This window comes from Mustela nivalis (assembly GCF_964662115.1).
Source record: "Mustela nivalis genome assembly, chromosome: 2".
Classification (NCBI taxonomy): Eukaryota; Metazoa; Chordata; class Mammalia; order Carnivora; family Mustelidae; genus Mustela; species Mustela nivalis.
The window spans coordinates 29,571,267-29,597,783 of record NC_139021.1 but is presented as its reverse complement, the minus strand read 5'-3'; the positions used below and the strand labels follow the sequence as shown (position 1 = coordinate 29,597,783).

Below are 26,517 nucleotides of genomic sequence, written 5' to 3'. Positions count from 1 at the left end.
GTTAGTCTGTAGGTTGCTTAAGGAAAGGATCATGTCTTGTTCAATAATCCTCCTCTAACCACAAGTTCTTATTTGAAATGTGAGCATATACAGGCATATTTCTGTGTACCTTCTCTGAAGCCACAAGAATTTTGGATCATTTTACATGAATCATTTCAAATGCTACCATCTTGTCTGTAGTGAGATTCAAAGCCCTCTGGGTTATTTTGTTCTACCCTCTTCTGCCTCTCTATACTATTGGTTATATTCCCTCTAATTTTTGCAGAGGTGCATTATCCGTTTTCTTTATATCATGGATGCGGTGCAAGAAATGGCGCCTGGGTGGCTCAGTGGGTTAAAGCCTCTGCCTTCGGCTCAGATCATGGTCTCAGGGTCCTGGGATCGAACCCCACATCAGGCTCTCTGCTCAGCAGGGAACCTGCTTCCTCCTCTCTCTCTGCCTGCCTCTGCCTACTTGTGATCTGTGTCTGTCAAATAAGTAAATAAAATCTTTAAAAAAAAAAAAAAAAAAGAAATGGTGCTAGGTGTTGGAAGGACACGCTGCCATGGATAAGATAGACATGGACCCTGCCTTTCTGTCATGTGCTACCCATGTAGTCTGTATAATATTAGGAAAAAAGTAATTAAACAACAATACGCATAAGCAGTGACAGCTCCCAGGAATGTTTAAAGTTAGTACTCACGATGTGTCAAGCTATTTCCCAGTGGAGGATCCATTTTTTGATCTGACACTATGCCATAAGTGAATTTCATACAAAAGAAAGTTTCATAAGATCTTCCAACATGGAATACGCTTTAGAACAGAAAGGTGTGTTCATGGGGCGACTGGATGGTTCACTTGGTTAAGGAACTGATCTTGATTTCAGCTCAGGTCATGATCTCAGGGTTGTGAGATGGATCCCCAAGTTTGGCTTTGCACTGGACATGGAGCCTCTCACCCTATTTCTCTCTCTCTCTCTCTCTCTCAAAAAAAAAAAAAAAAAAGGAATTGTACTCATATAAAAGGACATAGATAAAGAACACGAATGTTGGAGACACAAAAATGAAGAATCTTATAAGCGGGCAGCTAGCAATCGCTAGCTGGGTGGTAAAGACCTTAGAAAATAACTTCTTAAACTTTGATATCTAAAAATTTTCATTTAAGCAAGTAGCTTAAAGTGTATTTTAAAAAGACCTTCACCTATATCTTAAAGATTCATTACAATTCTATTAAACGACTAACTCCGAATCTGTTAGGTGTCCATTTTCAGTTGTTCCTTCCCCGAGTCCATTCCACATAGTCCAATAGCCCTTGTACTGTAGCAGAATTTAGAGTAATTTAATTTTAATTGTCCATTTCCATCCAGTAAATCATGTGCTTTTAATGAGAGCAGAGCTCTGTCTTTCTTGATTAATTTTGTATCACTATTCCCTAGCACAGTGCCTCACACATGGAAAATGTGATGAATAAAGGAATAAATAAATAAATAGGAAGTAAAAAAGGGTCTTCACAAAAACAAAAACAAACAAACAAACAAAACCCTGTTATTATATGCACGCTTTTTCTAAAAGATAGAGAACACATTGGAAAGAAATAAAATCACTATGTAGGACTGTTCAAACCTGTCTGATGATAAATAATTCTGCTAGACACATAAGATCCATTAATTACTTTTCATTCATTTCTCCCATTATTTATTACCTTCCTACTGCATGCTCAGCAATGCATTTACCTGTTTGGCCTTTGAAACCTTTCTGGGTTCTGCTTTCTAGATTTGGCCCTAGCAGAGAGACCTGACATTTCTAGAACTCACTCGCCATCTTTTGCGTTGATGGGCCTTATACTGAACTGTCTCAGCTTGCTCATTCATAATAGGCTGAAATATATGAACTGAATTCTGCTAGAAACAGCAGCCACTAAAGGAGTGTGAACAAAGAAGCAACATTGCAAAGCGAGGTTCAGGAAGATTCTTGGTTGATAGTGATTAGAACTGATCGTTTTTCTTTGGAGAAGTCTGATGTTGAAGAGCTGTAGCTTTTAAGGAGAGGAAAGGCATGCAATGTTAAAGGATGAGGAGCAGTGCAGTATGTTGTATTGGGTTCCAAATGGGTGTCACTGGTAGGAATTTGGTGAAGGAGCAGATATTGCGGGATGGCAGGGCCAAGGGGCCCTCAGTGATAAAGGGGACCATACGTTAGCTTAGAAAGATTGAAAGGTTTTAGATAAGTAACAATGCATATGATGTGTTTACAGGAAAAAGTAGAGAATGGTTTGGTTGTGGTAGTGGTTCTTGGTCTCCTCTCTGGATTCACTTGAGAAGCACAATAAAATGAGAATTCACATGCTCTGTCAATACCCTCTAGTCAAAGGCAACCAAGAATAAACCTGCAGTTGAAGGAGGCTGGGTTTATGGATCATTGCAAAGAGGGAGAACCACGTGGTATCTTAGTAAGAGGGTGTTAGAAAGGACTTACTATACGGGCATCTGGGTGGCTCAGTCAGTTAAGCAGCAGACTCTTGATTTGGGCTCTGGTCATGATCTCAGGGTCCTAGAAACAAGCCCTGAGTCGTTGGGTCTGAATGTGTGCTCAGCAGGGAATCTGCTTGAGGATTTCTCTCCTCCCACTGCCTCTTCCCCTGCTCGCTCTCTCTCTCTCTAAAATAAATAAATAAATCTTTTTAAAAAAAAGACTATAATATTTGAACTTTTGCTAGTAATTTGGTAGAGGGTCTAAGGAAACAGGGCTTTGGTCTACATTAGATGCTGTCAAGAAGCAGGGATAGGGGCGCTCAGTGGGTTAAAGCCTTTGCCTTCGGCTCAGGTCATGATCCTGGGGTTCTGGGATCAAGCCCTGATCGGGCTCTCTGCCTCTCTGCTCGACAGGGATCCTGCTTGCCTCCCCCCGCACCTACCTCTCTGCCTACTTGTGATCTCTGTCTTTCAAATAAATAAATAAAATCTTAAAAAAAAAAAAAAGAAGCAGGGGTAATTCTGTGATTGGGTATCTTCATAACTCTTACCTAGAAGGTGGAAGAAACCAAGCAATACTCTAAAAGTAATTAGTAAAGCAGCGCAATCAATCATACCATTCAGGACAAGGAGTATTTTGTCACTTTTGTGGTTTGGGCACAGTTCCAATCAAGTGTCACTGCTGACACTTGATTACAGATTGGTGATCATGGTCACCAAGTGGTCTTGTCGGATGCTGGTGTTCTGTGAAATTGCTTGGGATCAACAGGAGAATACCATGGCCTACTTGTGATTGCTAGGGCAGCTGCCAGATGTTGGGGATTGCTTTTCAATTTTTTTAGATGCAGTGCATGAAACTGATTCATTGGTGGACAAGAAATCTATATTTCTTTTTTTTTTTTAAGATTGTATTTATTTATTTGAGAGAGAGAGAGAGAATGAGAGAGAGTATGAGAGGGGGAAGGTCAGAGGGAGAAGCAGACCCCATGCTGAGCAGGAAGCCCAGTGCAGAACTCCATCCTGGGACTCCAAGATCATGACCTGAGCTGAAGGCAGTCACTCAACCAACTGAGCCACCCAGGTGCCCAAGAAATCTATATTTCTAATAAGATGTCTATGTGGTTCTGACTGAGGGAATCTGAGAATCAAGTTTTCCTATGACGGTGAATGAGGCTGAACGAGAGGAGAAGAGGATTATAGAGATCCTTGAAGAACAGGCTGATAGGTTTGAACATGATTCTGCCAGCAAATAGCAGCCATCAAAGACTTAGCAGTATAGAAGCAGAATTGCGTAGCAAGGTTCAGAACGATTCTTTTGCTGGTAGTGAGTCGAGCGGTTAAATAGAGCATAAGGGATGGGAGCTCAGGCTGGGGGTAAGCAGGGAGAATAGAAGCAGACAGACGGCAGCTAGGAAACTCGGGCAAGGGTCTGATCCCGACAAGATGATAAATTGGATTAAAATACTGGCAGTGGGAATGGAAAGAAATTGTTGGATGCGAAAGACATTAAATAAAAATTGGAAATCCATTCACTGTGAGCCCAGAGGACAGCGACTTACCTCGATATTCTTTGCTCCTAGGCCTGTGCCTGGGGCAGATTTTACCTCTGGGAGCACAGCATACATCCTGGAACTATTTAAGGACTGAATCGATTAAACAATGGATACCATTCTATAACTGACGGGATGTGGGGGAAGAGGAAGAAGGAAAACATTAGGAGTGACTTTGGCCGGGAAAATTATTTCAGGAAAAGGAGCATTCCATTTGGTCAAATTGAGTCTCTGTCACGTCAGAAATGACTGCTATGGCTTTGGAATTTGAATTCAAGAGAGAGGCTACAGTAGGGGTTGCAGGATGAATAAATAGGAGGACTGAAGTCTTTGGAGTCCATGGAATTTCTAAGAGTGGGTAACAGAGTCAGCCTCCTCTTCATTTGGGAAGGCAATGCTTGTTGTCTACCCTAGACGAGGAGTTCCCATTCAGAGGGACACACATACGTACTCAGGAATAGAGTATAGATGTTATGAGCACGTTTCTGGAGTCAGCAGACAGGGTTTCCAGAACATCCTTGCACCAGTCAAGGTGTGACTTTTCATGTATTTAACTTACCTAAGTTAGGATTTCCTGACCTATAAAAAGAAAATAACAAATGTAAGGCAAGCTCTTACATTTGAAGATGGGTCTAAAAAGAAAATGAAAATACAAATCTTAAGTGGGAATGTATGAGTGACAGTATACGGTAAATGTGAAGCTTTAGTTTGCTGTTTAGGACTGTTCTGTCTTCTCAAAGCATGACTTCTTAAGAAAGAGTGGCCATCTTCAGTGACTCTGCCCTTTCATAGGATGGAACAAAGATTGAAAATTTAAGTGTACCCAGTTGCTGTCAAAATGGTAGAATTTAGAGCACTATCTAGAAATTCAGTAAATCCAAAATAAGAGGGAAAAATCCTTTGACTTGGGACGCCTGGGTGGCTCAGTTGGTTAAGCAGCTGCCTTCGGCTCAGCTCATGATCCCAGTCCCCTGGGATCGTGTCCATCGGGCTCTTTGCTCGGCTGGGAACCTGCTTCTCCCTCTGCCTCTACTGCCAGTCGGCCTGCCTGTGCTCACTCTCGCTCTCTCTCTCTCTTTCTCTGGCAAATAAATAAATAAATAAATAAAATCTTAAAAAAAAATCCTTTGACTTGCAATTTTTAAAAAAGATTTGAATTATTTATTTGAGGGAGAGAGAACATGAGCAGGAGAAAGGGGCAGAGAGGCAGAGGGAGCAGGAGAACTCCTAGGGGCTGCGCTTCCAACACTCTTTAAGAAATTTAGATTTCCTGGGATTGTGTTTTTCCAGACTAAATCCTTGACAATTTCAGTCAAAATTCAACTGATTTTGTGGGCTGATTTTTTTTTTTCTGTCTTTTTATTGAATCGGTCTATTTCTCTGGAATAGTTTAAGGCCGTTCTTACCATTTCCTCCTGGGTGGGACTTTTTTTTTTTTCTTTTTTGGCTATGCTGTTTGCTTAAACTATGAAGCCATTTCAAGTAGACATGTTTTATCATCCCTTTTCCCCTTTAGAGGAACCTCCCTATAATTTAACGTTGCTAATAACCTCACCAAAGTGACATTTCTAATATTTACTTATTTATTTTTCTCATTAGACACATAGAATCAAGGACAGTGGTTTCATCAGTACTTCTAACTCCAACCTACAATGAGCAGTTAATAATGTACCCCTTCAGTGAAGTTGTGTGTCATAGAAAAGGTATTTTATTTATTTTTTTAAAAGATTTTATTTATTTACTGAGAGAGAGAGAGAGAACACAAACAGGGGGAGAGGCAGAAGGAGAGGGAGAAGCAGACTCCCCACTAAGCAGGGAGCCTGATGTGGGGCTCAATTCTAAGACCCTGGGATTATGACCTAAGCCAAAGGCAGAAGCTCAACCCCCTGAACCACACAGGCACCCCCTAAAACAGGCATTTTAAACAAAAATGTAAATAAGGCTAACAATTTAAAAAAAATATGTGAGAGAAATATTAAATAAAGCTAACAATGCCTCAAAATAATAGGTCATCCCAACACATTTCCTGAAGTTATTTCTAGAAAGCAAAAGGCATTGGAATTAAATCAAATAATTAAGTATTTAGGACATGTATGTTCTTATCTTCTTCATCACTGTTATTATGAAGGGTTTTTTTTTCTTTTTTAATTTTTTATTTTTTATAAACATATATTTTTATCCCCAGGGGTACAGGTCTGTGAATCACCAGGTTTAAACACAATTAAAATGTGGCTGTGTACCCATTTATACTTCATCATTAATTAAAGCAAGTGGCATGTTCCTCGGGAACTTATTAATGAAACAGAACAAAAATGACAGGGGCTCTATGAAGCCAATAAATACACTGAATCATTAAAGATAAAGGAAAGAGTGGACATCCTTTTCCTTTCACAGATGCAAACTTGAATGCTGTTTTAGAAAGATATTCCAGTATTTCCTGCTTCATTAGTGAGGAGTTTCTTATTTTGAAATTCCCTTGCAAGGATAGCTGACTTATTCCTAGTAAGTTACCATTAGAGTCCCCCCAACCCCCAGCCCCCACCCCCCTGCAGTTTTGCCTTCCACTGTTTCAGTTATCCACAGTCAGCTGGAAGCGGATGGTCCTCCTCTGACTTACCATCAGAAGACCAACAGTAGCCTAATGCTATGTCACAAACCCTGTATCATTCACCTAGGTTCATCTTATCAATATAGACATTTTATCATCTCACACTGTCACAAAAGGAAGGGTGAGTGGAGTATGAAATATTTGAGATAGACCACATTCACATTACTTTTATGATAGTACACTGTTATTATTGTTCTGTTTTATTACTGTTGTTGTTAATCTCTTACTGTGCTTAATTTATAAATTAAGCTTTATCATAGGTGTGTATGTTTAAGAAAGAACATAGCATAAACAGGATTCCATACTATCTGTAGTTTTAGGTTACCACTGGGGTCTTGGAATGTATCCCCCTCAGGAAAGAGGGGCTACTGTAGTTGCATTTCTGCATGAAAGCAGATTAAACTATCTTCCATACCTTTTGATCTAACCAATGTGTTAAAATGTCCTTAAAATGTGTTTTAATGTTCTAGACCTACTGGGTCAAAGAGTGTGAAAGCATCAGGCACCCTGGAAAAAGACTCACAACGCAGGTTATGCTGATGTGAGAGAGTGCTATCTTCTCACACCACGTAACATGTAATCACCCCTTATTTTTGGAAATTGTAAGGAAAGTACTGAACTGGTAGTCATTAAGTTTCTAGTTCTGAGCCCATTTCTTTTTTCTTTTTTAAGATTTTATTTATTTATTTGACAGAGAGATCACAAGTAGGCAGAGAGGCAGGCAGAGAGAGAGAGTGGAGCGGTGGGGGGGAAGCAGGCTCCCACCGAGCAGAGAGCCCGATGTGGAGCCCAATGCCAGGACCCCGAGATCATAACCTGAGCTGAAGGCAGAGGTTCAACCTGCTAAGCCACCCAAGCGCCCGAAAAGGCCACCCTTTGAAGTCACTTAGCCTCCCTTAGTCTTAATTCCCAACCAGTAAAACGAAGCACTTTTATTTATTTATTATTTTTAAAATGATTATTCATTCATTTATTTATTTATTTGACACACAGAGAGAGAGGGAGAGATCACAAGTAGGCAGAGAGGCAGGAAGAGAGAGAGGGGGGAAGCAGGCTCCCTACAGAGGGGGGCTCCATCCCAGGACCCTGGGATCATGACCTGAGCCGAAGGCAGAGGCTTAACCCACTGAGTCACCCAGGCACCCTAAAACGAAGGACTTTTAGAGTATATTGTCTCTAAGACATCCTCGAGATGTAAGACTTTAAAAAGACCCATAAGATCTGTATTTAATGCCAGAATCCAATTGGAATACCTTTAAACTTAACTAAATAAATAATGAGCAATGAGGGGTCTACACCCATCTGCTGAGTGACATTTCGAAACTCTCTAAACCACTGACCTTTTCCAAAAATCAGGGCATTGTACACTTTTCTTTATCCTACTAGCATAGAGGCCATGAGAGTGAGTAAAATTCTAGTTACAAAACTGCTTAGAATTTGGAAACCATATTCCGTAAACATGCAATGTATAGCTACCTATTAGCATGACTAAATATACCCCCTAAACAAACATGCTAAGAGAGCTACTACTTTGAAAGAAGGAAGAAAGTCAAGGAAAAACCATTTTTGATGGATGTTAACTAGACTTACAATTATTTCACAATATATACAAATATCAAATCATTATGTTGTACCCTGGAAACACAATGTTATGTATCAATGATATCTCAATTTTAAAAAAGGGAGGGAAAGTGTAAAACCATTTTATTTTCTTTTAGACAAGCCCCAAATATTTTTCTCATCTATTTTTAGAATTAAGGATAAGGAATATTGCCTAATTGTCAATAAATTTAAAAACTAGGAAGGAGAGTCAGAGATTAGTAAGGAAATTAAAGATGAAAATGAAGGGAAAAAATGAGAAAGAGAAAGAAAAACATTCACAGATGAACAGAGAAATAGACTAACCAGGAAAGATCAGGAAAAACATCAGAGGGAATTTCACAGAAGTTAAGTGGACAGGCAAAGACAGACAGACACTCAACAAATGGAATACTAGTCATATATAAGAAAGGTTTTCATGGAGAAATAGCTTAATCAATGGCTTTTAATGAAACAGATTTCATACACATAAGAGTCTTAAGCAATCACAGGCATATGGGTAAAGATAACCTCTTGGCACTGATTTATGGGCCTACTAAAAAGGAACTGAAGACTGAATCAGAGATTTCCCAATGTTATTTCAATTAAAATAAACTTCTTTGATGGGTGTTCTCTACACTATTGCAAAATGATAGTAACTGACTAGAAATTGGTGCCTCATCTAGAAAGAGGATGAAATTATTTAGGACAGAATTAAAAAAAATTTAAGTATTTTGCTCTCCATAGGAATAATAAATCTTTCATAGTCTTCCATGGAAGTCATTTATTTACAAATCTGTTAAATAATGAATAACAACTATTAACATCATCCCTTTTCATATTATTATTATTAACTCAGAATATTTCTGAAATCAAAGGATTCCTGTTTTTCAAGTGTTATAGATAAGAATATAGTTGATATTTTAAAAATATCCTTAGATTTTTAAAAATCCTTATATTTAAAATTTCCTATATCAGAGATACAGTAGATGTGTATGAGTGAAATGACACAATTTCCTTTAATATAATCTGTCAAAAACATGTGGAGGTTTATAGATAAAACAAGTATCAGAATGTTGTTAATAACTGCATCGGGGAGATGTATACATAAGGTTCACTTATTTTCTATTTTTGTGTATATTTCAGATTTCCTATAACAAAAAAATAAAGCATCTTTTTTTGAAACTGAGTCAACTATTTGGTTGCATTTGGAAGAAGTAGCTAAATGAACCTATGATATCTCACTTTCAAGACATCAAGAAAGACTCAAGGATTTTTTGTTACTGAAGGTTTCTTTGGTTCCTACTTTTTTTTCAGTGACTTCTACAACTTTATTTTTCATCATCATCAGAGTTTTATTTTCAGAACAGCTGAACTGAATTTTTATAAATTTCCACTTCAGAAACACAGGCAGTCTTAAGAAATGGATGGGAACCAGGTACTTAAGTGTTCAGTTTTCCATTGTGTTTTATTTAACCTAAGTCCCAAATTCTAAAAGCAGAAATGGAAGTATCTTTCTGCCTTGGGTAAAGATGTCTCAACTGTTCCATGAGAAAGCTGGAGAAAGAGTTGCATTTGGAAGCCTTGCTTTGGCTATCACCTGAGACTGGTATCCTAGAAGTGGTGTTCTCAGGCTCTTGGAGGGGAGGAATGCCTGCCTCTTACTCACACACTGCTGTATTCTCAAGTTAAAGTCTCAGAGGAGACTGCCTGTCTACCCAGCTGCAGAATGTGTATGTGATGATTGCATCTGTTGCTATGGAAACTGAAATATAACCGATAAACTACACACCCCAAACAGATTAAAATTGACTTAGAAAAACTATGTAGGGTTATTACAAAATGTATGGTAAAACATCTCTTTACTGTACCTCCCTCTTTAAAATGATAGCTTATGAAGTAGAATTTTCATAGAAGTCCTTCTCCCCAACAGAATTTGTGGTGGTAGCGAGATTATTGCTGAATAAATCCTTAAAGTAGTACATGACAGCAGATGGATGAATGGTTTAAATGCATATATGCTTAGCTAGGCATATTTGTATGAGAGTAATGATATTATTATGAAATACTGAGTCCCAGATATCCAGGCCCAAATATGTTTAAACAAGATAAAAATATAACTGATTTTGTTTTAATGTGATTTACTGTTTCAAAGATGTATATCTGTTGTCTTGTTGTTGAACTTACATTCACCTGAACTTAATAATAGCTGTCACTTATTCAGCATTTACTCATGATGATAAAAATCATAGATGTGGAGAACTAATAATTGAAACTGTTGTAGAATGTTCGTTGGTTGAAGTGAAGTTTTGGTTGTTTTTTGTTTTTGTTTTTGTTTTTGAGGAATGTGTCTATCATACCTAAAGAGCTAAGATTGGTCATTGATGAAAGAGAAAAATTATGGAATGATAATTATTTAGATGTCATACAATTAGCAAACCTTATTTTGGGGGTGTCAAGGGTATTAAGATCACTTGATAGTAACAATAAATTAAAATTTTTTTTTCCTAGCAAACGTTCTCAATGGTAGTATATACTAAGGGAAAAGAGAAAATACTGGAATTGCGCTTGACCACTTTTGGATTTCACTGTGTAATGAATTTGTTCTGCATTAGGACTTTAAAAAACAACCTTGCAAGTTACACAGAACCAAGAGGACAACTTATGGAGGACATGCCTGTCTCCCAGAAAGTCTGAAGGTTTATTTTGCCATCTTTTAAGTCAAAGGAAGACTGGAAGGTCTGTTTCCCCATTTGTTGCTCTGAATGTTTATAGGAAGGGAAAGGTTCTTTTGGAGACATCTGAACAAAGTTCCAATGTTCTAAATTCTGTTTTCAGGAATGACTCAGAGCTTCTAACGTAGGAACTCCTAATGATCTGTATGTGGATGTATGGAACATTCAATGGCCTAGGAATGGTGATAGTTGGATCTCAGTCTATTCTCTGTCCTGCCGTTACTTGGCTGTGGATCTCAGACATGTCTGGCCCACAGTTTTCTCATCTGTCAGATCTCAGTAAGAGGTGCCAAATAATCGGTAACATTCCCCTCAGTTCTAATTACAATCAAACCTTATGTGAATGTTTCTGTCTGACTCAACCCCAATCCATAATTCCTTTCTCCCTAATTATTTTCTGGTATTGGTCCAGGGATAAACATGTGTCTAGTTCTAACCAATGAAGTGTTAATGGCTGAGATTTCAGAAAATATTTTTAAAAGGATAGATTGGGCCAGAATGATCCTTTGGGCCTTTTGAATCTGTCCTCTTCTTGCCTGCAAAAAATATAATGCATGGGCGTAGCAGTCATCTTTTTTTTTTTTTTTTTAAAGATTTTTTTCTTTGTTTATTTGAGAGAGAGAGAGAGAGAGAGCAGAGTGAGCAAGAGAGAGCACAAGTGGGGGAGGGAGAGAGAGAAGAAGACTCCATGCTGAGCAGGGAATCCTACCCTGGGCTGGATCCCAGAACCCTGAGATCATGACCTGAGCCTAAGGCAGATGTGCCCCTGTTGCAGCCATTGTAATGTCCATGGGTGAGTACCTAAACAGTAAGGACGGCAGAAGCCGAGAAATGAAAAGAATGTGCATCCCTAATGGCTTCTTTGAGAAGTTGTGCCAGCCTCTGACTGCCTGTATCTGGATTTCTTGCTATAGGAGAAAAATGAACCCATCGTTTAAGCCATTGTGGTATCATTGACCATTACTGGCGGTAGAATTTATGCCTAAATGATATAGTTAACAAAACAAATAAAACTAAAACACTCTAATTGTAGAAGGTTCCTTGTGAAGGGTACAAAGATCAATACCATAATTACTCCTCTCAAGGAGCTTTTAAGTAGAAGACAAAAGACGAACACTAAATGAGCCACAATACCAGTCAGAATGCATTAAGAAATGTACCAACAACATTTTGAGCAAGATGAAGTCATAATTGATGTAACAATGTGGGGGAAATTGGGCATAGAGCCATTTTTTTAAAAAGATTTTATTTATTTACTTGAGAGAGAGAGAGAGAATGAAAAGGCAGGGGGAACGGCAGAAGCAGGCTCTCCAGTGAGCAGGGAGCCCAAGATGGGACTCGATCCCAGGACCCTGAGATCATGACCTAAGCTGCAGGCGGACACTTAACTGACTGAGCCACTCAGGTAGGTGCCCCAAGCAAAGAGCCTTAAAGAGTTATATTTTAATACTCTTGCAAGTTCATGCTGCCTGTGAAGCTTGACTTCCAATTTAACATTTTAGCAAAATATTTTAAAAGAAAATACATCTGAGAGATTTAAAAGAGTCATGGTAACCCATCTCCTACTTGATCACCTACTGGTTTATGCAACTACTCCCAGTGCCCTCATAATTTGCAGTTTGAAAAAATATGGACTAAAGTCAATGCCTATCCTCCCTCTTTTTATAAGCTTTTTTTTTTTTTCCCCCTAAGGCTTTGATGCCATCCTGACCCTGCCTTACTGTCCAGGTATTTTCCCAGACTGTGTAATCTGATAACCAATTAGCACAGATGAGTTAACCAAAAAATAGCTTAATATGCTACCAGTGTTCCCTCGTGTTTGTGCTTTTATAACATCTAGCCCATGATAATTCCCGATCACATTTTAGAATCATCAGGGAAACTTTTAAAAATATCAAGTGCCTCCCATTCAAGCCAATTTGCATCTAATTGATCTGTAGTCAGATGTAGAAATTGGTAGGTTTAAAAACATCTCAGGTGTTTTTAATGTAAGGCTAGGGTTGAATCAGCCGTCTTAACCTACATTCAAGACATGTATCCACCAGATACCTGACATGGCAAGTTTCTCTAAAAATCTACTCTCAGCCTCATGGGATTAGATGATGAAAGCACAACTCATTTTGTCCCTGAGCTAAAAAAGAGTTTGTTGAAAGAATCCTGCATTTTCTCAGCAACACCGCGGGGAATGGGTCTCTTCAGGGCTTGGACCCAGGATCAGGAAAGCTGACAGGAACCAGGCACTGGTTCCCTCTGCCCCCTCTTTTCTTGCTGGCTCATGTTTTAATTTTCATAAAGAGCTGCTTCTCGGGGGATTTTTTTTGGTTTAGTCTTTCCCCTGGCCTTCACCACCAGATATCTGGAGGTGATCTTTCTGCAACCCAGCTCTCTCTGCCTCCACAGCTACAAAGGAAAATATTATGGCTACTCAAGGTCACTGCGTGTATTTGTACCCCACACCCGAAGCTGCATCTACCTAGATGGCTGCCCTTTGCTTCTATGAACAAAATGGACCCTCTGAAGGGACACAGCCTCAACCTACAGCACTACCGGTGGCCCCAGCTTCAGCCTTTAGGAGACGGATCCAAGCTCAGAGGATCCTTTCTTACAAGAACTTAGCCTCTGAGAAGCTCTGGCCCAGGATAGTTAAGGGCCCATTCTGATCTATTCACCTATGGTCTGAGACACAGGGTAATATGGCAGAAACACATTGCAGAGGACTCATCCTTCCATGGGGAAGGGGGCACTTCTTTAAAAAGGGGATCATTTATGAGGTGGGCAGTTAACAAAAAAGGTCTACTTGATCCCTCAAAGAGCTAGCTTTTGAATATGGGAGTTGTCTAAAATATAAAATGTCTCTCAGAAGCCCTCTGTTAATGTAATGAACATGTAGGAAAAAACAGAGGTCTTTCCTGACTGGGATGTTCTAGGAAAGCATTATGGAAAGGATTTAATTTTTACAGACAATATAGGGAAAGAGGCAACTCAGACAGGCAGAGAAGACATAGTGAACAAAGGCATGGAGTAAGGATGGCAACTATTTTAGACTGATTAGACCGTAGGATTTAAAAGGTAACATGGGCGCCTGGGTGGCTCAGTGGGTTAAAGCCTCTGCCTTCGGCTTGGGTCGTGATCCCAGGGTCCTGGGATCGAGCCCCATACCGGGCTCTCTGCTCAGTGGAGAGCCTGCTTCTCCCTGTCTCTCTGCCTGCCTCTCTGCCTACTTGTGATCTCTCTCTGTGTCAAGTAAATAAATAAAATCTTTAAAAAAATAAATAAAAAATAAAAGGCAACATGCATGATCAAGGAGTTGGATTGTAGAGACTGTTGAAAATCAGGCAAAAGAACCCCCTCTAGAAAACATATGGTTTTTGAGCAAGAGAAATATATAATCAGATGAGTATTTTAGGAAGGTCGATCTCTTCCAAAGTGACTACAGTAACTAAAGAGGAGAAGATATGAAAGTAGATGAGTAGATCAAATAAGAGGCAAGACAGGGTTCAATCTAGGTTGGTGGCAGTAAGAATAAAAAAATAAATACAGGGCATTCTTGAGAACCATGGGGATTTGAGGCAGCATGCCAGGGGCAAGGAGAGAGATATTTGAATTAGGAAGCATATTCCAGGGCTCTGGTCACATACATGTTTGGGAAGCCAGTTCCAATAAGTTACTTTCTAAGGCACCCTATTGTATTTGTTTATTTCATTTGACTCATTCCATCATTCATTGACTCAACAAACATTTACTCAGTTTCCTGAGCACCTGATCTTATCAGGCATTTATGCGAGGAGTTGGTTCCAATAAGACAAACGAGACTGGTCTCTTCCAGTGAGGATGTGGACATGAAAACAATGAATGAGAAGACAGTGTGAAAGTGCCACATGACCTCATAGGGCTGCTGGGCAGATTAGATGAGATCACGTCTGTAAGATGCTTAGTTAGGCACAGTGCCTGGTACCTAGTAAGCGCTCAAGAAATAGTAACTAATATTCCATATAAAATCCCCAGAGAGAGGGAAAAAAAGAGAAGTGATGAACTGCCTCAGGATACTGAGGACAGCTTCAGAGAGGAGGTGAGATCATAGACCAGGCAGAGGCAAAGATGGGCATTCTAGAGGGAAGGACCCACATGAACAAAAGCATGATGTGTTCTGAGAAGACTGAGAAGGGCGGCCACGATAGAGTACAGGATGTGTATTCAGTAGTGGCAGGTAGGCTGGGCCTCCATTTAGGTGACCTTGATGCCCAGCAAAGTCTAGATTTTATATTTTAGGCATTCAGAAGCAGTGGTTGGATTCCAAGCAGGCAGAGGGTAAGCCGATTTCCTATTAGAAAGGTCACTATGGGGATGGTGAGGGGGAGGGACTAGGGTGGGAAGTGAGACTAGGTCAGAGCTAAGAAATTAGTAGGCTGCTTAATTGTTCAGGCAAGTCATTCGAGGTAAGAGCATGAGTTGAGATGGTTGCAGCAGAAATGGAGCAGCAGGAAAAAAAATGGGGACTTTTGTATGAAGCATTTATGAAACATTTTCAACAATCCATCCACTTCTAAAAGTTTGTGAGGTTATGTTTGAAAATGTATCTAATTCAAAATATATTACATTTTACCAGCCCACTCTTACAATATTAATCTCTTCTAAAAATACAGGAAAGACCATACTTTAGAGAAAACAAAACAAAACAAAACTTTGACAATGATAACATCCATTATAGTATCATAGGTCAGATTACTTGCAAGGATACTGGGCAAAAATAACATCATACCCATATTTTAATGTTGTGTCCCAATTTGGTGTATTTTTGCTTATATATTTCAAGATTGTGAAATAGATACTCACAGGCAAAATTTAAATATTCTGATGTGCTGATGAGAACACCCTTTTCTTATTGCATTACATGAGAACCAATCAGGTGGCCTAGACCCAGGTCATGCATGGAGGCCAACAGATTTGTGGGTTGGTAAGTTGCTTATGGCTTCTCTTCCTGAAACCTAGAAAATGTTGCAGAACTCTCAGAGGTCTTATTATTGAAATTCTGTGTACAGTCAATGCCTATTCATCGAAAATTGAATTAACTAAAAATTTCAAGTAATGAGTTGTTTTTTTCTCCTCTTTATATGTGCTAACTCATCTTTATAATAAAAACCACTGAGAATTGTAAAATCCTGTATTTCATTTTAAAACAAAACAAAGTAATTATGTTCCATTCCATTCACTATTATTTTACTGTCTTTTAAAACTAAACTTGTAATTTTGAGATAATTGTAGATTTATGTACACATGTGAGAAATAATTTGGAGAAATCCCTTGTACAATTTCCCAGTTCCACCCAATGTTAACATCTTGCAAAACTATCACATAATATGACAAACAGGATATTGAGATGGATAGAGTATAGGTCTCTTCCTGGATTTTCTTCTTTTCCATTGATCTATCCATCTTTTCCTCCACCAATACCCAATTGCCTTGATTACTGTCATTATACAAATGGCCCTAATATCAGGAAGAGTGATGCCTCATACTTTATTCTTCTTTTTTAAGATCGTTTAGGTATTCTAGGGCGTTGTTTTCATGTATTTCATTATAACACATTTCTTATATAAATTGGAAATTAAGGTATACTACATAGGGCAACTCCTCTTCACCAGTATATGAAGTTAGTTATTAATATATCATTCATTAAAATTCTGAATAAGCAAGAATTTACTTTTAGTCCCGGCTTGAAGGTAAAGTTACCACAAAATAGATTATAAAAGTAAAATTGTGGAATCTTCTCTATAGGCATTTAAAAGCCATCTATTTGGGGCATCTGGGTAACTCACTTGGTCGAGCATTAGATGCTTGGTTTCAACTCAGGTCATGATTTCAGGATTGTGAGAGGATGCCCTGCCCTCAGTGAGGAGTCCACTTGAGAGTCTCCCACTCCTCTGCCCCTCCCCTGCTCTCTCTTATTTAAAGATTTAAATAAATTTTTAAAAGAAAACAAAACATCTGCTATTCAGCCAGGGTGCCTGGCTGTCTCAGTCAGTAGAGTATGTGACTCTTTCTTCTTTTTTTCCCTTTGGAGCTGGGGGAGGGACAGAGAGAATCTTAAGCAGGCTCCCCACCCAGTGCATGTCTACCAGGGCCTCAATCTCACAACCCTGAGATCATGACCTGAGCCAAAATGAAGAAGAGTGAAGAATCGAACCCTTAACCGAGTGAGCCACCCAGGCACCCCGAGCATGCAACTCTTGGTCTCAGGGTTGTAAGTTCAAGCACCATGTTGGTTGTAGAGATTACTTTAAAAAAAAAAAAAATCTTAAAAAAGGTATTTTAAAAATGAAAAAAAATCTATTCCTATCTCTATGGATATGTCATGAAGATTTCAGTTGTAATAATTCTAATATATTCGTTCTTGAAAATAATTTTAAATGCTAGAAGTTCTAACGTGTTAAGCAAATAGGGTGTTCTGTAAAATATTCTGTTTCATTGACCTTTAGTTATATTTACCTACCTATAACCTTTATAAGGCAATAAATAATTGTAAGCACAGGACGTGAACAAATCCCAAAACCAGCTTGTTGAAATGCAACTTTGTCTCTAAAGATTCTGCTGTGCCATTTACCTTTGGAGAGGAAAGGAGAAAAAGACAAACAAAAGCTCCAGCAAATTGACCCTCAGAAATTAAATGGACTTAAGTGTGGCGGATATATTTTTAGTTACCGGAATGGATATGCTCACCAACAGTGTGCTCTCATAATTACCCATTAACAAATGGATCAGGATACATGAGATAAATCTGCAAACTATTGAATACACTCAAGAATTTTTGAATTAATTTTTGAATTACAAAAGCAATCATATTGTAAAATTTTATACAGCTCTCTCTAGTCTATGATATTCCTAATTTCTTTTTAAAGTAGAAGTTTTTATTTTCATCTAGACAATTAAAGTATTTGTACTATCTTTAAACAATATAACAGGCTTTTAAAAAGGCACTATTTCGTTACTGAAAAATGAAGCTTAACCTTATTAGAAATCACTGCAGCATATAAGAAAAAGAAACAATTAAAAAATAAAAATCATATTCATATCACATATCACAAATCATATCACAATCATATGTAATGCTTTTCTAGTTAGCTAATGAAGTCTTTAAACAAGAAGAGCTTTTTTTTTTTTTTAATTTTATTTGTTTATTTGACAGAAAGAGAAAAAGTGCAGAAGCAGGGGTAACAGCAGAGGCAGAGGGAGAAGCAGGCTCTCCACTGAGCAAGGAACCTGATGCAGGGCTCGATCCCAGGACTCTGGGGTCATGACCCCAGCAGAAGACAGACACTTCAGCAACTGAACTCTCCAGGCACCCTGAGAGAAGAGCTTTTTTTAAAAAAAAAAATTGCATTTTCAATAAATTTATTGAGATATATCTGATACAAAAACTATACATATTTAAAGTGTATTAAAACATGTCCAAGTTTTGAAAAGTGCATACACCTTTGAAACCACACCATGATTAAGGTACTAAGCATATTTATTATGTCCAAAGTTTTCTTGAGTCTTTTCCTAATCCTTCCTACCTCCCCTACCCTAGTCTAGGTAACGACTGGTCTGCTTTTTGTCACTATATATTAGTTTGCATTTTCTACAATTTTATATAAATGGAATTATATGGCATGTATTTGGTTTTCTCTTGGATGTTTTCTTTCTTTCTTTTTTTTTTTAAAGATTTTATTTATTTATTTGACAGAGAGAAATCACAAATAGGCAGAGAGACAGACAGAGAGAGAGATGAGGAGAAGCAGGCTCCCTGCTCCCTGCTGAGCAGAGAGCTCTATGCGGGACTCGATCCCAGGCCCCTGGGATCATGACCTGAGCCGAAGGTAGAGGCTTAACCCACTGAGCCACCCAGGCGCCCCTCTTGGATGTTTTCAATCAGCATAATTATTCTGATATTTATCCATGTATGTTGGATGTTGCATGGATATACCATAACTTGCTTATCCAATCACTCATTGAAAGACATTTGGTTGTTTCCAATTTGGGGCTATTGTAGATAAAACTTCTATGAATACTTGTATTCAAGTCTTTTTGTGTATGTCTATTTTCATTTCTCTCAGGTAAATACCTAGGAGTGGAACGGCTAAATCATGCAGTAGGTGTGTATTTAATTTTTTAAGATGCTGTCCAGCTGGGGCACCTGGGTGGCTCAGTGGGTTAAATCCTTTATCTGTGGCTCAGGTCATAATCACAGGGTCCTGAGATCGAGCCCTGCATTGGGCTTTCTGCTCAGCGGGGAGCCTGCTTCCTCCTCTCTCTCTCTGCCTGCCTCTGTGCCTGCTTGTGATCTCTCTTTCTCTGTGTCAAATAAATAAATAAAATCTTAAAAAAAAAAAAAAAAGAAGAAGCTGTCCAGCTTTTTTTCCCAAAGGGCTGAAACACTTCTATTTCTACCTGCAGTTCCACAACCGTGTTAATACTTGATATGGTCTGTTATTTTAATTTCAGCCATCCTGTTAGGTGTGTAGTGGTATTTCATTGTGGTTTTAATTTGCATTTACTTAATGACAAATGACACACACGTACGTGTTTTTTCTTCTTTTCTTCTTTCTTTTTTTCCCCCAAAACTGAGATTGTAAATATGCCTTACCTCAAGTTTCCTATGGATAGGAAATTTGGTTGGGGCTTTGGATTTAGGCAAACTGGGCTTAAATACTGATTCTGCTTTGTAATAATCACCTGGCCTTGATTATGGTATCAAATATGTCTAAACTCCAGTTTATCATCTGGAAATTAGGGGTTATATAGTGTTTGCCTCTTAGGATTATTACAAATATTAAGTTAGATAATGTTTTTAAAACACTTAGGCCATATGCACCTTATACCAGTGTTGCTATGCACTAGGTCAGTGGTTTCCAAACCTGTTGTGTTAGGGTCATCTAGAGACCTTAACAAAATTTCAAAACTCAGTCCACACCTCTGACCCATTAAACCACAGCCTTTAGGGATGGAACACAGGAGCCAGTAGGTCTTTTTGTAGTTCCCCAGGAAAATCCAGTATGCATACAACTTGGGAACCACTGCATTAGGTGATTTATACAAACTATCATATTTAATTTTACAACAATTCTCTGAGTTGTGTTTTCATTCCTTTTTTGTGGATAAGAAAACCGACATTTCACAACGACTATGTTGATGAAGGTTATCTAGCAAATTGAGCTTGAAGGATTCAGACCCAGATCTGACATCAACATCCCTACTTTTAACTATTTCACTATACTTATGCAAGCAAGGTTCTTACAGAATCCTAAATTTAACTAAGGGAAAAAATGCACACACACACACACAGCATTAGTTGATTGCAAATATCTGGTGCAGACTTAGGAATAAAGCAGTAGGAGAATTGGGAACATTTCATTGCCATTTGTGAAGGAGTCTACCATAAACCATTAATATAATCTTACAAAATCAATAAGGATTCCTGATCAAGGTTTCACCATCATGTATCATAGAATTAACTTGGTAGATTATACACTGAAGCTTCACATGTGGTTTACTTTTTTCCAGTCCTTCCAGTAGTCAAACAAAGTCCAAGCCACTAGTTAGAGCTTCTACCCAATGTTTTCCTGAGAATAATTCCCAGATGTACTGAATTTACAATGGCCAAGATAACCTGATGACTAGTTTCTGGAACAACACTCTGTTAGCTATAAAATGCATTCTTACAGGCATGTATTTTTTTTTTTTTCTCTACACACCTAATTTAGGATATAGATGAACCAACATTACAGTTCTAGTGGGAACACTAGTATCTAAGTGGCAGATGGCTCTGGCCATCACCATTCGCTATTGCTCTTCCAGGCTTATAAACAAGTTACAAGAATTGAGCAAAAATGACACTCCTGCATACATGATGACATAATTATGGGTGTAGACTTCATCTTAGAGAAGAATCCCAAAAGAGTTTATGTCAGTAGAAACAGTAAAGACACTACCATAAGGGTATTTTTAGGATTTCTTCACTCCCACAATAATTGCAAAGAGCTCAGTATTTGACAGTAATTTTATTATTGTCAGAGCTTTTTGCTCAACTGTAGGGAACTATTCTACAGTCCTACGTGGCACTTTGAGGTGAAGGACACTCCAGAATTCAACTGAAATAACAGTAGTTTGTATTCAGTGTAATATAGTGATCCAAACCAAGAAGTTAACAGTACTTTGACATTCTGAAGTGTTTTCCCACCAGAAAGTTCCAGATGTTATTTTCTGGTAGGCAATAAAGTATTCAATTAATTTGAAGTAATTCACTTGATTTAAAAAAATTTTTTTTTCTGGTTCTTCAAAGGGAAACCAGCTTTATTTTCCTATTGCAATTTTAAAAATATTGTTGGCTATTCAGACAGCTGTAACGAAGAAAGAAATCATTGAAACTTCATTATGCAGTGATAACCTCTAGGTATGTAGGTTTCTCTCCCTCCCTCTTTTCCCATTATCTATTAATATCTCTGTCTAAAAACAATGGAATAAATGCACTGTATGGAGAAAATTAAATATTAGAGAATGGACATAAAATGAAAAGCAGAATCCCCTTATCCCTTCATCTCTAAATCAGTTTTCCACAGGTTAAATGTTTATGTTTCACTGCTAGTATTTGACTTATCAACTTTGGATATTATCTGTTATTTCTCAACTATAAAAGATGAGTATTTAGTCTACTCATGTTACTTACTACTTGTTTTAATAACCCTATTATTAATCCTAGGATTTAATAATCCTATCGTTACTTTGATTTGTACTGGTTACTGATTGACTTTAAATATTATACTGAAATCATTATTGCCTGTTCCGTCTGACTGTGAAGTTTTTCTCTTTACTTTTCACGTCAGTAAGATGCTACTTACATCACTATCCAAACTTCCATTTCTGCTGCCCAATTTTAAAATTTAAACTTCTGTACTTTTGCAGTGTCAAGATTTATGATATTTCTATTTCTCCAGAACAAAATATGAATAACATCAAAAGACCTGTGTTAAAATTGTATATCCACTGCATGCAAGCTGAATGGTACAACTTCACTTAGCCTTGATTGATTTTTATCAATATGTGATTTTTCCATTTTCTTTTCCATTTTCTTAAGGGTATCTTTTAATGAACAGAAGTTTCTAATCTTGATAATCTTTTATGGTTACTGCTTTTATATACCAAGAAATACTTGCCTACTGCATTCTTGCAAAGATATTCTTTATACTTCCTTCTAAGGATTTTAGAGTTTTTATTTTTAGGTTTACAATCCACCTCAAGTTAATTGTTTTATATGCTGTGATGTACAAATATCCAGTTGTTCTAACATCATTTGTTGAAAATATTTTCTTTTACCCCCATTGAATTTCTGGCATTTCTGTCAATGGGCTATGTATATACATGGGCATGGGGTGGGATGTCTATTTCTAGATTCTCTGTTCTTTTCAATCCATCTGTTTGTCTTTTCTTATGCCAATAAAACATTGTCTTAATTTCTATAGCTTTATAATAAGTCTTAGAATCAGGTGGTCTAAGTCCTTCAACTTTTCTTTTCTCAGGATTATTTTAGTAATTTTGGACATTTGGATTTCCAATTAATAGTCAATGTTAGACTACAAATTTCCATTAAAAAAATAAACCCGGCATTCTGAGTTGGAATTATACTGATTCTATAGATCATTTTTAGGTGGAATGATATCTTTACAGTATCCTGCAACATATACATGGTGTATTTCTTTACTTTTTAAGCCTTTCTTCCTGCAACTTTGTAGTTTTCAAAGTAGAGATCTTTTATACCTTTTCAAAAATTTATTCTTAGATATTTAATGGTTTTTAACACTATTATAAAGAATATTTTAAATGTTATTTCCAATTGATTGTTGAAATAGTATAAGAATACTGACTTTTTATATCCTAGAAACTTGCTGAATTCACTAATTGGAAGTAATGGATTTTTGGAGAATCATGTTGTCTCTGAATAAGGGCAGTTTCTTTTCTGCTTTTCTAATCTTTATTCCCCATGACCCATTTCTTTATATGTTATATCCATCTTTTCTTGTAGACATTTAAGTGTATTTATTACAGTTATTTTAAAGTCTTTCTCTGCCAACTCTAACACCTAGGTCCTTTGTTGGTCTCTTTCTATTGACTCTAAGTCACATTTTCCCATTTCTAGTAATTTTTTATTGTTATACTGTGGGTAATACATTGCAGAGTCTCTGGATCTTCCTCTGAAAAGTATTGAGTTTTGTTCTAGCGGTCAGTTAAATTACAGACAGATCACCCTTAACTCGGGGAAGCTTGGTTTTCACTTTTTAAGGACAGGTTTATGTTTTAGTTTTGGTGATGTAGTCTTTAGTCTTTATTCCTAACTTCATAGAAAGTCTGTGATCTTTACCAAGGTCACCCAACTCAGTTGGATTTCAGCTCCAAAGTGTGTTTTACTTGTGGTGGGCAACAGCTAAAATCTCTGCTTAGCTCTTAGAACCTTTCCCAGTTGTTACCTTTGCTAGGTTCCTTGGATTGTTACTGGCATATTTACAGGCAGTCAGCCAATAATTTGAGGGGAATTCACATGCAGATTTCTGGGTTTCTCACTCAGTTGCTCCTTCATTTAGGGGATTTCACCTTAGATTTTAGCTGTTCAGACAGACCCACACTCAGTTCTCTAAATTCTCAGGGCAGTAAGCCTGGTTTTCTTCCAGAGTTCCATCTTTCCATGTTGTACAGACTGAAGAGTGAGAAAGGCAACTTTTGTAGATACACTATTTAGGATTAAGTAGAAGAGTAGGAAATTTGATTGGGATATATTGCCAATCAACAACCTTACCAAAATTTCCCCATTTTCCTTAATACATCTCTTCTGTCCCAACTCTGATTGAATGATTTGTAAAAGTCCTTTTCCTCCTGCTATTGTCATCAAGGAATAAATTATGCTTTAAACATTTTTTCATTTAAATTCATAATGACCAAAAATTCTATTTCTTTTACAACCGATGATACAGAAGTAGAATGGGACTGAGGATAAGGAGACCAAGGTGTTTTTTGTTTTTTTGTTTTTTTTTTTAAATGCTTTTCCCCAATCAGCTGTGTCATATTAGCATTAGAGAACCACTAAACCATTCTGTTCTTCAATTTCCTCTTTGGACAAAAACGGGGAATGGACTAAGTAATGTCCAAGGACAATCTAATTAGATCCTGTATACATACATTCATACACACATATATAAGGCAAATTATGTAAGATTCTGAGTTTAAAAAACCCTCTAATTTAAAAAAATTGTTTATAAAGAATTTTTTAATATTTTATTAATTGGTATATCATGTCACCAGATATAAGCTATGACAAGAAAATTGCCAGGATATAAAAACATTTATTATAATTTTCCTCCTGAATTTTTTTGGCTAAAGCTGGCAAAACAATCTTCCCTTTTATTTGTTTTTCTAGTTAAAAAAATTATTTATTATTTGGAAGAGAGAGACATCACATGTGCGAGTGCAGGGGTAGGGACAGGAGAGAGAGAGAGAATCCCAAGCAGACTCCCGCTGAGCTGCTGAGCCTTATGACCTTGAGATCATGACCTTGAGATCACAACCTGAGCCAAAACCAAGAGTCGGCACTTAATGGACTTCACCACCTAAGCACACCAACAATCTCCCCTTTTATTTATTTATTTATTATTTATTTATTTTTTTTTTAAAGATTTTATTTGACAGATCACAAGTAGGCAGAGAAGAAGAGAGAGAGAGCAGGAAGCAGGCTCCCTGCTGAGCAGAGAGCCCGATGTGGGGCTCCATCCCAGGACCCTGGGATCATGACCTGAGCCAAAGGCAGAGGCTTTAACCCACTGAGCCACCCAGGCACCCCCAATCTCCCCTTTTAAATGATAAAACTATTAGATTACTTCTTAAAATGATTATATATATAATATTCTTAATTTACAATTAAAAGCTAAAAAATATTCATTCTTAACCTAATCATTAAAATTTTGAAAAATGTGCCATAAAAACCAAGTGTTGTCTTCAATAGGATGCTCTGTTATTAAACAACTATAAACCTCTTTTTGAAAATTGCTGCATTTTAATGGAAAAATCATTAAAACATCAGAAATTTATAAACCTAAAGAATTTTGCTTCTTACTACTGTCCTTTCTTATGTGTGGTCCAACAGAATAACAAATTAGGACTCACATGTTTTCTTTGATATTTTACTAAATTCAGTTCAATTCAATCTAAATATCAGGGAAATATGTGAGATTGTAAACCTAAAAACTAACATTGAGCAGTGTCTCTAGGAACTTTGTAGATTATGAAGTATTATTGTTAAATATTACCTTCCTTTGTGTCTAGAGTTAATCTACCTCATTGGAAATTATTGATAGGTATAATATAGTTTTAGTTACACAATCCATGTCCTTAGGGCCAATGCCCTCTCCTCCCAAACACAGAGGCAGACAACTTCCATGAGCCTATGTTTCTATCACTCTTTACACTATCCACAATATTTGTTCAAATTGTCACCTCTTTGTAGAAGCCAACTGTTTTCCTCTTAACTCTTCCTCAGAATTATTACTATAAAGAATCTAAAGCTAGCTTGCTAGCTGTTCTTTGTCCTTTTTCCATTTCTGTGTATTTTAAATTTTCCAAGATATGCATACACATAGTTAACTTAAATTGTTCTGTAAAACAATTCCCTCTTTTACTACTCCTTTATTTCCTAATTTCCAGTAACAAAATTTTTTTTTTGTTATTTATAACTTACCTGCATATTCCTAAGCAACATGGTTTTATTGTTACATCTTGATTTTAGATATTATCTCATGTCATCTCCCTCCAGATAAAGATCTAGCATTTGTTTCTGTTTGAAACCATTCATCCCTCTGCCTGTCTCTATCTCCCCCACCTATATATTTTTCCCTTGTACTCTTCTCCTTCCAATATAGTTACATCATGTTAGTTAAATCAATATTCAATGTTTGAATTCTTTTTTAAATTTAATTTTATTTACATTCAGTTAACATATAATGTATCATTAGTTTCAGAGGTAGAGTTCAGTGATTCATCAGTTGTATATAACACACAGTGCTCTTCACATCACATGCCCTCCTTAATGCCCATCACCCAGGTACCCCATCCCCCTACCCATCTCCCCTCCAGAAACCCTCAGTTTCCTATGCTTAAGAGTCTCTTGGTTTTTCTCCCTCTCTGAATTCGTCTTGTTTTTTTTGTTTGTTTGTTTGTTTGTTTGTTTGTGTTTTTGTTTTTTTCCCCCTTCCCTTCCCCTGTGATCCTTCATTTTGTTTCTTGAATTCCATTTATGAGTGAAATCATAGGGTATTTGTCTTTCTCTGATTGACTTATTTTGCTCAGCATAATACCCTCTAGTTCCATTCATGTTGTTGCAAATGACAAGATTTCATTTTTTTAAATGGCTGAGTAATATTCCATTGTGTTTGAATTCTTATAAATAGTTCAATGATATTTCCTTCTGAGCCACATACTATACTGGGATTAGTTTTACTTTCTTTTTATTAGTTCATTTTCTTTGTTTTTCCCCCCCTTAGATTAGTGATTTTAGATATTTAATCCTTTGGTTTGTAGTT

General features: G+C 37.3%; 2 long non-coding RNA genes across 2 annotated transcripts in view; both read left to right on the top strand.

Annotated features, from left to right (window-relative positions):
- LOC309858514 overlaps positions 1 to 11,265 on the top strand; it is a 40,247-nt gene extending 28,982 nt beyond the window's left edge. Inside the window, exons 2-3 of the long non-coding RNA XR_014308224.1 lie at positions 9,333 to 9,624; positions 10,698 to 11,265. This is a non-coding gene — a long non-coding RNA (uncharacterized lncRNA). The remainder of the gene's footprint in view (positions 1 to 9,332; positions 9,625 to 10,697) is intronic.
- A 4,427-nt stretch (positions 11,266 to 15,692) lies between these two features.
- Positions 15,693 to 19,295, top strand: LOC309858502. The gene is made up of 2 exons (XR_014308221.1): positions 15,693 to 15,875; positions 19,015 to 19,295. It is a non-coding gene; the product is annotated as an uncharacterized lncRNA (long non-coding RNA).
- The last annotated feature ends 7,222 nt before the right edge of the window (positions 19,296 to 26,517 follow it).